Here is an 8246-nt window from a genome sequence, read left to right as displayed (position 1 = left end):
GTGCGAGTAGGGGCTTCCTTGAGCATAGTTCACTTGCTCCGCTTGGATTCCTGTTAGGAGTTGACAACCTGCAGGAGTGTGACCTTGGATTCCACAGACTTCGCAATTCTGAGTTATGGCAACTACGGTGGCTGGAGGTGATACATTTAAACTTTCAATTTTCTGGACCAGAGCATCCGCTTTTGCATTAACATGATCAAGGTTACTTATCTCGTACATGCCAGTTTTCGTTTGAGGTTTTTCCACCATTGTTCGTTCGCTTCCCCACTGATAGTGGTTTTGAGCCATGCTTTCGATAAGTTGGTAAGCGTCAGCATAAGGTTTGTTCATTAGTGCACCACCTGTGGAGGCTTCTATTGTTAACCTCGTGTTGTATAGGAGACCATTATAGAAGGTATGAATTACTAACCAGTCTTCTAAACCATGGTGTGGACAAAGTCTCATCATGTCTTTGTATCTTTCCCATGCTTCGAAAAGAGATTCGTTATCTTTCTGTTTAAATCCATTTATCTGGGCTCTTAACATAACTGTTTTGCTTGGCGGAAAATATCGAGCAAGAAAAACTTTCTTCAACTCGTTCCATGTGGTGACTGAGTTGGAAGGAAGAGATTGAAGCCATCTTCTAGCGCTATCTCTTAATGAGAAAGGAAAAAGACGAAGTCGAATTGCCTCTGGAGTGACACCATTAGATTTAACAGTATCAGCGTATTGGACAAATACGGATAAATGAAGGTTAGGATCCTCGGTAGGATTTCCAGAGAATTGGTTCTGTTGCACTGCCTGCAACAGTGAAGGTTTGAGTTCAAAGTTGTTTGCTTCGATTGCGGGTGGAGCAATACTTGAATGCGGTTCATCTTGCGATGGAGCGGCGTAATCGCGAAGAGCACGAGCTGGTTCTGCCATCTCGGATATCGAAGGGAAAATATTTTTGAAATCAGGGAGTTCAACAGGAGGGAGATTGTTTGCAGCACGATATTCCCGAATTCGTCGTAAGACTCGGAGATATAGTTCGATATCGTTGATTTGTAAGTAGAACCGCTCGCCTTGTGAGCGAGTGCGCGGCATACAAATCAACGAAAGAAAGAAAAGAGAAAAGAAAAGCCTTAGTCTCTACAGCGTAATAGAAGAGTTACGATATCGACTAAATAAAAGTCCCCGGCAACGGCGCCAAAAACTTGATCGCGACTTTATGAGTCGAATTTGGGGTACAAACTGCAAGTGCACAGTTCTATCGCGTAGTTTTAAAAGATATCGATCCCACAGGGACTTATGAATCGATATACCGTTATCTAAGGTTACTTCGTAAAGCTAAGGCAGGTAATACTTTGATTGTTTGGGGGAAAGGCTAAAACTAAAATAAGATCTAAAATAAATATCTAATAAGCGGATATCGGTATGCAGTTCGTCGTAATTAGGGAATCAATTCTTTATTGGTTTCTTGGTTTTAAAATAAATCTTTTCAGTTGACGCTATTGATTAAAAGTTTTATCTCAAACTCTCGCTCTGTTGAATAAACTATGATTTTATATTAACGTAGCTGTCACTTATAGTTAAGTCAAAAACCACTTTTTGAAAACAATAGAATCCGTAGAAACTCTTTTTAAGAAAACACTAATCGTTTAAACACCCTTATCTCAAACTCTCGCTCTGTTGACTTAGGTTATATAATTAAATTCAAATGCTTAACTCTCGTCCTCACATTCAATCTTTAAAAATACTTTTTGAAAAAGATTAGAATTTAATTAACTCTAAAAATTGCTCTCGCCCTGATCTAGAATTAATGTCCAATTTACACTGTCCAGTCAAAACCTCAAACTCTCGCTCTATTGATTTTAACTTCTTTATGTCTTTTACTTTCGTACAAAAATTTTGTTATTAAACCTGTAAATTGAGACCGTAAAAAGTGATTTTAATTTTAAACTTAGTTAAACCAACTTAGTTTTGATTCCTTCATTCCGCTTACTTTACATACCGATACCTAAATAATTTAGCCAGACATACTAAACAGACTTAAATAAATATCATGCATAAACAGATTCATCTCAGGCAAATAATATAAATAAACAGTAAAACAGGGCATATATAAATTCAAACAATAATTAAAGAACCTGAGAAATTAAATAGTAGTCTTGAACACTCCACCACAGGTCGGTTGGATCTGTTCTTGAATTCTTCAATCAGGCAGGAAAATAAAAGCGAAGGAATAAAAAAAACTAGATTCTAACGTAAGGTTAGATCCGGTAAAAGGTACACAATAGTTTCCGGTGTAGAAACTATTGTGCGAAAAATTAATTAAATGCTAGAAAAGAAAATAGAATTGCTAAAGAAACAATATAAAAATTGTAAAAGTAGTACTGTAAAAAATATGCTTAAGCTGCTGGAAAAAGAAAAATGCGAAAAAGCGAAAGCTGGAAAAAGTGTGGCCCCCGAGAGCTTTCCAAAAAGCTCTATTTATACTGATACTTATTGCAACCGCTTCCAAGGGTTTTCCGTAAATATAGCCATTACGTTGTAAAAGGGTCAAGCGTGAAAATAGCTTCAACGTGGTCTGTTGCGTTCCTGGTGCCAAAAGTATAGGGGAATGGTATGACGTCCGTCACACCATGTGTGACGCTCGTCACAGGAGTGTGCAAGGCGTGACGCTCGTCACAACCTCTGTGACGCTCGTCACAGGCACAGCGCCTGTGCCTTTTGGGCTGGGCTTTGGCTTTTGATATTTGTTTCCAAAAACTTCTTTCTGCACCTCCTTTTCTTCCCTTTTTTACTTGTGCTTCAAATAAACTACCTGAGATAAATAGAAAGGAAATACCGCGTAATATCTGATAAAATGAAATAAATTAAAGTAAATAATAATATAATTCAATTAAATTGAGTCCTAGAATGTGATACTATTTCATATTATCAGTTGCATGGAGGAAAAAGTGCCTTCTTTGAGAGACCTGATGAGGCTATGAAGAGTCATATTAATCCTCTCTTCATTACTGGGAAGATCAAATATGTCCCGATTAATAAAATCTGAGTGGATTGCGGTGCAACGGTGAATTTGATGCCGCATCATATGCTGATAAAAATTGGCAAATAAGATTCAGATGCCAAACCCCATAAAATGGTGCTTTCCAATTATGAGGGAAAGGCGGGTTCCATTCTTGATGTAATCCAGGTTAAGTTAACTGTAGGAACTGTCACTACATCAATAATGTTTATGATTATGGAGACAAAGGCCAACTATAACTTGTTACTTGGAAGAGAATGAATACATGGGGTTAGGATTGTACCATCTTCCATGCACCAACGAATAATCATATGGCACCCAGATGGTATTGTGGAGAATATAGAAGTAGACCTAGGTCACTTCAAGACTCCTATCAACCATGTCGACAGGCGCCAATTCGACAAACATTTGGCCAACATCGCTCTATGTGATCCGACCAATTTTGCATTTACTCCAGACGACAATGCCTACTATTCCTCGTATTTACACCCCAATAATGGCTTTCACTGGGATAGAGAGGTGGTAGGCGAAGGAGACTTTGGATATCTAGGAGCGTCGGGAGTCGACCCCAAAGGTTGAGGAAGCGAATTCAGTGCTGATGACTGAGTTTGAAGCTCTTAAAAGGATTTCAGCTTACATAGCCGAAAACAAACAACAGTCGACCTTGGAGGCCGAAGTCAAAAACATGGTTGTCGAAGCCAACAAGGAGTTCCATCAAATAGGTCCTAGAAAGGACTTCGATCCAGAGCCACATGATAAGGTTTAGGATGAAGATCAAGGCCAGAGGCTCGACGCCATTTATGATGAAGAGCCTTTAGGATTCGAGAAGGATCCGCTGGCAACAAATATTAAGATGATGGTTCAAGATCCACTTGAGGAAATAGACTTGGGAGAAGGATTGATAAAAAGTACAACTTACATTAGCGCCAATATCAGCCCTCAACTCAAAGTCGAAGTGATCCAGTTTCTGAAGGAGTTCAAGGACTGTTTCATGTGGGATTACGATAAGATGCCTGGTTTGAGCAGAGATCTGGTCGAATTGAAGCTGCTAATCAAGCCTGGAAAAAAGCCTATCAAGCAGAACCCAAGGTGATTTTCACCTACAATTCTCTCGAAGATCAAAGAGGAGGTCGAAAGGATTATTCACTGTAACTTCATTCGTACAACCAGGTATGTCGAATGGTTACCCAATATTGTACCTGTCATTAAGAAGAACAGTACTTTGAAGGTGCACATAGATTTTAGAGACTTAAATACTGTAACCCCAAAGGATGAATATTCAATGCTTGTGGTGGAGATGCTAGTCGATTCTTCCGTAAGCCATGAGTATCTTAGCATGCTCAATGGATATTCTGGATATAATCAGATATTCATTGCGGAAGAGGATGTCCCAAAAATGGCATTTCGATGTCCTGGAGCCTTAGGCACCTATGAATGAGTGGTGATTGATTTTGGTTTGAAGAATGCTGGGGCTACATACCAAAGAGAAATGAATTCGATCTTCCATGATTTCGTAGATACTTTTATGCAAATGTACATAGATGATATTGTTGTTAAGTCTGTTTCAAGGAAGAGCCATGTAGACCATCTTCGACTGTCCTTCAAAAGGATGATAAGACATGATCTAAAATGAACCCTCTCAAATGCGCTTTTTGTATGCAGGCAGGGGATTTCTTAGGATTTGTGGTCCACAAAAATGGAATCGAAATAAACCAGAATAAGACCAAGGCCATAATAGGGGTGAAAGCGCCACCAACAAAGAAGGGATTACAGTCACTGTTGGGCAAGATCAATTTCCTGAGGAGATTCACCTCAAACCTTAGTGGAAAAAGCAAGCCTTTTCGCCTTTGCTTCGACTCAACAAGGAAGGATTTGAATGGGGGCAGGCTCAGCAAGAAGCGTTTTTCGACAAAATTAAAGAATACTTGAGTCATCCACCAATTCTGACACCACCTTGTAGGAATAGTGTAAGACCCCAATTTTGACCCTAAGATCCCTCGTGGCATCATAACATTGCATTTGCATTGCCTCAAGGATCATAAGCATCTTGGCTCCCTTACCTTTGGGTGGGATCTCTTGTGATTTGGTTTGAGTTCAACAAGCATGCTTGAATTGTATATTATTGCTTTTCCCATTTTATTTACTAATCAAAAGCACAAAAATATGTCACTAACATCTCTTTATTGTAGCTTGAGCAGTCACAAGATCCAAACTTCTAGGAGATCATATGTGCATTGATATGACCAAGAGAAGATGAAAGCAAACATGTAAATGGTTCCCAAAGCTCTCATCCATCAAATATGGCTCCCAAGTATCTCAATTCATCATTTTTGATCAAATCAAACCAAGGGATTTGAGGCTTGTTTCCCAACGAAACCCTAATTCATCTGTTCATCAACTGTGCCTTGCTCATGAAGCAACCTCAACCCATGATCAAATGCAATCAAGGGAAGTTCTTTAATTCATCATTTCATGCATACTTGAACTTATTTGAGTGTCCTCAATCATCAATTCATCAAGATATGAGGTTTGGACTTGAGGAGTTGATCAGTCAATTCATCTGACTATTTTGAAATACACTGAGACCTAACTTTTTATGTGTTTGTCAAATGGAGATTACCATAATAGAAAATATGTTATTAAGGACCATATGAACAACTTTCATGTTCATAAAAAATTGATTTTAAGCTTGTAAGGTCATCATCCATTCCAAGACATTATAGGTCATTTTGACTGAAACCCTAATTTTGTGTCAACTTCCCAAGGACATAACTCATTCATTTTTCATGATTTTGAGGTGGGATCAAATGAATTGGAAATATTAAGATGTCTACTTCAAATTTTATGTTGAGAAAAATTTCAAAATCCTAAAAGAAATACATGTGATAATGCAAAACATTACAGGTCATTTTGGACCAAATGCATTGAAATGTGGAAAAGTCCAACATTACAGGTCATTTACATGAAATCCCACCCTCACACCAAAGGAACTATCACTTTTTCTCTCAATTTTCAGATCTGAATTTTGATTTCCTCGATTGAAATTTCAGATCTAAAAGTTCCTAGACCTCTTCACCTTGATCCATAGTGTGAACTGTAAGCAATAACATCAAAGAATTGTGACTCCAAGCCCTGCAAATCAGAGGTTAACCTCAACTGTTATTTTCTTCGAATCAGCTTGCATAGTGCTTATTTCTTATTGTTATTGTGTGATCTGAAGTCCTCTGCATAGAGGCAACATTATTGTGCTTTCAATTTTCAAAAATCATGAAGTTCATTTGAACACCACAGATCTTCCATCTCTGATTTCTCTTAATGTAGAAATCTAGAGTGGATTTGGTTGGTACAGGGGTGATGTACATCACCCCAGCTCTCGATTGATGCTTGGATCGTGTCTTTTGGTTAACATTTGATTCTCTGCAAATTTGGACTTGGCCGGAGAAGACGGTGGCTCTGACCACCGTTTGGTCTCCAGATTAGATCTAGGCCTTCCATTTGTTTTTCCAGATCTAATCCTGTGTTTCCAACGTTATGACTTTTTTATTGGCAAGGTGCGTTTCAGTTGACCAAGGCACATGGTAAGCGCGCGCTTCCTGACCTCATGATCTGCCAGCTCAATTAATGAGCTCAGATCAAACGATCCACGCATTTTCCTATTTTCTAATTTCTGATGTTAATTCTTTTATTTCTTTTAATTCCATTTCTTTTTAAAAATTCATAACTCCTTCATTATTGGTCCAAAAAATATGAGAACAATTTCATTTTTCTCCTTTTAATTTCTACTTTCTAAAAATGATTTTTAATATTTTTTATTTTATCATTTGATATTTTTTAGTAATTTTCTCTTTTCTGGTTATTTTTAATTCATTTAAAATAGTTTTTGATATCCAAAAAATACAAAAATATTTTTCCAATCTCTTTGAATGATGATAGATCTATGAAAAATATTCTCATCAATTTATTAATTGATTTGAGACTTATTTGAGATTTTAGTTCAATTAGGTTATTTTTATGCATTTTTAATTGATTTAAAATAGTTTCTGACTTCTAAAAATGCTGAAATTTTTTGTCAAACTTTGTTTGACCTTGTTGAACTTTTCAAAGTTGATTTGAAGTGAGTTTGAAGTTTGACCTTTCTTTATTATTTCAATTCAAGTTTTATTTTAATATTAAAAAATACCAAAAATATTTTATTTGTTTCTTGACTTCTAATCTTCATCTTGCTTCTGTTTTCTATTGTTTGACCTTGATCTTCTCTATCTTTGGTCAATGCTTGTTGATTATCTTCTCCCATTTCCATTAATGTACTTTAATATTCTTCTTCTTCTTCTTCTTCTTGTTTTTCTTTTTTGATCAATGAGTTAAAGATTGGTGGTTAGCATTGATACACGGAGGTTTAACCTTCCTTGATTCAATTCTCATTCATCTTGATCATGGATCAAGTGAATGACTTTGCATTAAGAATAAGTTGCTTCCTAATCATGCAAAGAACCTAAATCAATACAAGATCATTTCTCATCTTCTTTTTGACATGGCAAGTTGTAGGAGTTTGGTTCACTAATCAAAATCTCTAACTTGTGTTGTTGCCTACATTATTATTGACCAGCCTCATATAGTTGTGACTTCTACATAAGTCCAATTACGATTGCTTAACATAGCGCTAAATTGCCTTATGGCACACTAACTCTAACACTAACCATTAACCATTAACATTTAATTCTTGCTCTTTATATTTATGCAATTTACTATTCTTGTACACATTATTCATTTGCTTTTTCTCTTTGCTCCCTTGAGCACATGTTTATGTTAATGCAATTTGCCTTTTGCTCACTTGAGCACATAATTGTATATATATTATTGTGTATGTGTTTTGTTTTGATTGTTGTGAACCAAATGCTAAAAATGGACAAATGGACTTAGTTTCTAGGACATTCCCTATGCAAAATTGGAGTAAAATGCCTAATGTTGAAGATGGATTAGAAGGACCAAATCTCTAAACTCAATCTTGTCCATTCTTGATTTACTTCATTGAACTCTTTGACGTGTGTGCTTTTGTGTTAGGGAATCCTATTTGAGCCAAATTGAAGAAACATTGCCATGTTCATCCAAAGTGAAAGATACAAGAGCCATTGGGGATCTTCTAAGGGCTTGTTTGATTATGTTGATTGCTTGAGCTTACACTTATTTTGCTTGCATATTCCATAGGACGGGAGCTACATGGATCATCAATATGATCTCAAGAGAGGAACTCCAT

The 8246-nt window shown here is 36.9% G+C and overlaps 1 non-coding gene across 1 annotated transcript; it reads left to right on the top strand.

Moving 5' to 3' along the window:
• Positions 1 to 418: 418 nt before the first annotated feature.
• Positions 419 to 525, top strand: LOC127133091 (small nucleolar RNA R71). The gene has a single exon (XR_007807086.1). It is a non-coding gene; the product is annotated as a small nucleolar RNA R71 (small nucleolar RNA).
• Positions 526 to 8246: the final 7721 nt, after the last annotated feature.

This window comes from Lathyrus oleraceus, chromosome 3 (assembly GCF_024323335.1).
Source record: "Lathyrus oleraceus cultivar Zhongwan6 chromosome 3, CAAS_Psat_ZW6_1.0, whole genome shotgun sequence".
Taxonomy (NCBI): domain Eukaryota; kingdom Viridiplantae; phylum Streptophyta; class Magnoliopsida; order Fabales; family Fabaceae; genus Lathyrus; species Lathyrus oleraceus.
This window is presented reverse-complemented; position numbering and strand designations above follow the sequence as displayed.